Source organism: Phaethon lepturus, unplaced genomic scaffold (genome assembly GCF_000687285.1).
Source record: "Phaethon lepturus isolate BGI_N335 unplaced genomic scaffold, ASM68728v1 scaffold25366, whole genome shotgun sequence".
NCBI classification, from domain to species: domain Eukaryota; kingdom Metazoa; phylum Chordata; class Aves; order Phaethontiformes; family Phaethontidae; genus Phaethon; species Phaethon lepturus.
This window is the reverse complement of record NW_010548644.1, coordinates 1,487-4,823: the sequence shown is the minus strand read 5'-3', so window position 1 is coordinate 4,823 and position 3,337 is coordinate 1,487.

Genomic DNA, 3,337 nt, shown 5'->3' with positions numbered 1-3,337 from the left:
AGATTTTTTCTTTTTTTCCCTTTTTTTTTTTTTTTTTAATTTTGTGGACGGTGCCATTTTTTATTTCACTTATAATATTTCTTTTGTAGATAAATTTCCAACCTTTAACTGATATTTGGAAATAGGAGCTGAAAGCCAGCCCCAGGTTCAGCCAGTTTTCTTTGGTCCTGTCCCTTCTGTTTTTTGGATCATTTTGCACGGCCAGTTGTGCTCATGCGCAAGACAGAAACAACTCAGGCTGAGAAAGGAGTGAGCTAAGAACTGAAGAACGTTGCAGAACATTACACTAATGTTGTGTGCAGTGGAGGCCAGGCTACCAGAATTAGGTGTCCTTACTCTAGTCAATCCCTGGGAGATCTGGCCCGTGGCATTTCTCCCAGTAACCAGCAGTTTGCGTGCTGCCTTCTCTCTGACACCTGGAATCCTACGTGCTGTTACACCACCACGACCCAGCAGTAGGCCCAGCAGTCCAGCAAGTGTAATGAATTGCTTTGCTCTGGCTCCAAGAGTCAAGTACACCAATGCCCAGGGACATTTTGCTTAGAACTCTGAACCTGTTTGTGCATCAGTGTTTTTGGACGCATCTCTCCCAGGATGAGACCTGGTTTCTCATTAATTGCGTTACTGTATGTTTCCCATTTTGAAGGGAATTTAAATTACAGCTGGGTTTTCATTTGATGAACACATTGTGTCTGAAATTAAGTGGTTTTTTCCTCCCTTGACATTTCTTGTGTTTGAGGTTTCTTGCATCTCTTGAACTTCTTATGTATTTGCAAGTCTGTATAATTTCTTTTTCATATGTCTTCTCATTGCAGTGCATTTGCTGAATGCCCTGCTCTGTTTTGAAAGGATGTAAACTATCATTTGCAACTTGTGCTGATCTGTACATGTACCTGCCTCAAGCAGACACAGCATGTAATAGCCCCCAAGTCATTCCATATGTGTCAGCGGTGAGATGAGCCAAAGTTGTATTTGGGTTATCACAGTCCAACCGTGATTCTGTGCAACTCTGCTAACCCATCGGGTTAGACGGAAAGGAATCCCCACAAAATGAAAACAATTCAATTAACTTTACTTAATAAACCTGGAAAGTGAGCTTTTGTGAAACATCTGCTTTTTGCCTCTTCTGAAGTAGCTGCCAAGACCCTTGCTCAGGGTGCCATCTGGCTGGCGCGCGCCGCTGCGCTCCTTCCTTCGCCGCCCCGAGTTGCGTTCTGCTCTCGTGTGTTCACGTAACTGCGGCGCGTCCCCGTGCTGCCCGTGCCGTTACGTTGTGCAGGGCAAGAGTCATTCACGGTTCGATTCCCCTCATACGCAGTTTCAATATTTCTAACGCTTCGGACTGTGACTCCCTCCCTCCTCCTTTTAAATGCAGCAGCAGATGCAGCGCTGGAGCTCTGAATGAGCCTTTTGTCCGTGGTGGCTCATGCGTCTTGCTGATCCGTGGCGTGACTCTGGCATGTGGCAGAGTGAAATCCCTGGGGGTCAGCAACCGAACCCGCTGACGTTTAAGTACTACTTCACTTTTGTGTTCGCTCATTTCTGGGATGAGCAAAGCGGGCTCAGCGTTCGGTTTCGTTTGCTGCTTGGCAGTAGTAAAATCTGCTCCGTGGCTGTGGGTAGCTGTGCAACGTAGCAAATGATGTGAGTTTATCCTGAACGAGATATAGGGTAAAGCCATATCTAGCCATAACTTTTCCTAGCTGTAACTTAAAAGTGGGAGGGGACAGCCATTCCTGAAGGATATACGACGTATGAAGGGCACCAAGCTTACCAGAAGGAAAGTCTCCAGGCTGCCTGCAATGGTGCAGGACTGCACCAAAGACCAGTAGCAGCTTCACTTTGCCTCCATCAATCCTTAGGATTAACCCTGCATACATAAGAAATATTGCTGACTGCAGGAAGGTTTTGTCATGCTTGATTTTTCTCTGTGGGGGAAAAGTCTCCTAGGGATTCCTTCCTGTTGCAAAATGAAATCTGAAGATGTCACTTTTGGGAAAAACCTGTCCTCATACTGGCTTCAGCCCCTCTGCGGTGGGATTCGGAGCCGATGCCTCAGCTGTAGCAGCGGGCCGTACTCCGCCACGGTGTTGGGGGAGCTCTGAAATCCCTGTGTGCAGGGGACGATGCTCTTCGGTTATTGGGGGGCGAGCTACGGAGGAGACCTGAGAGGAGCCGTTCGGGCTGCAGGAGGAGCTCGGGTAACCGCCTGGGGGTGCCAGCCCTGCAGTTTCCAGCAGCTTCAGAGTTTTCTTGGAGCAGCTCCAGAGATTACTCTGGGAATGAGTCCAGGCAAGGAGAGACAAAATCCTGTGCTGCCCTGACTTTGAAGGATCCCTTGCATGTCCTTCAGTATGTACGCCGTTTTTTGGTGTGCGGTAGCAGATGTCACTCCCTTGTGTTTCACTGGCTTATCCTTGTACCAGCTTTGGAGGAGGGGCTGGAAGATGCCTCTCGCAACCAAAGAAAAATGTTGGCTCTTGGGAAGTGCAGAGGGAACAGCAGGTCCCACCACACCTATCCCACCGCCTCGCCTATCCCAGCCCGAGCCGTCGCTCTCTTGAGCCGGCTGCTGTCACTAAGCCTGTCCCGTACCAACCTCTCTTCCCTATTCACATTCAGAGGCTGATGTGCTGTTGCTGCAGGAATTGCCTTCGATTACAAGGCTCTGGAGCAGGAGGGTAAATAAAAGCAAGAAAAGGCTGATGCAGCTGTGGCGGTGTCCCATTTTCAGCGGGAGGCGCGGGGCTGGCGTTCGGGCGCATTAGCTCCGCGGTGCAGAGCCGGGCGTTTGGAAGCGCTCGCCCATCCGCAGCAGGACATTTCTACCACACGTCTGCAGGCCATGGTAAGTTTTGCCATGTGCCTTTGGGTGTTTTCCCTTAGCTGTGGGTCCCTAGCATCCCCATCCTTCCCTCGCTCTTCTGCTTGGGAAGAAGGTGCTCAGCTCTGACCCCTTGGGGAAGGCTGTGCTTCATGCTCGGGCGGATGGAGTGTGCTGGCCTCCAGACTCGCCACGACGCTTAGGATTTTACGGGTTTAAAAGTAGCAGGGAGCTGGTCGAGGAAGTCTTTTAAAAACAAAACAAAAATCCAAATGTTCTTACAATACTTTATGACAAAATGTTTTTGTTACGGACTTTTTATTTTTTTGTACTTCAACTTCGGAATTTTGGGGTCGTTTACTTTGCATTTTGCATTTTACCAGCTTACCAGTAGCAGCTCCCTGTGATCTCTGCTCTTGATGCTGTAACATGAAGGCAGCGTGCTGTCTGTAACAGCACTGTGAAATAGTGTGGAAAAAAAGCAAAAGTGTGACCAAAACTAACAATTCCGAA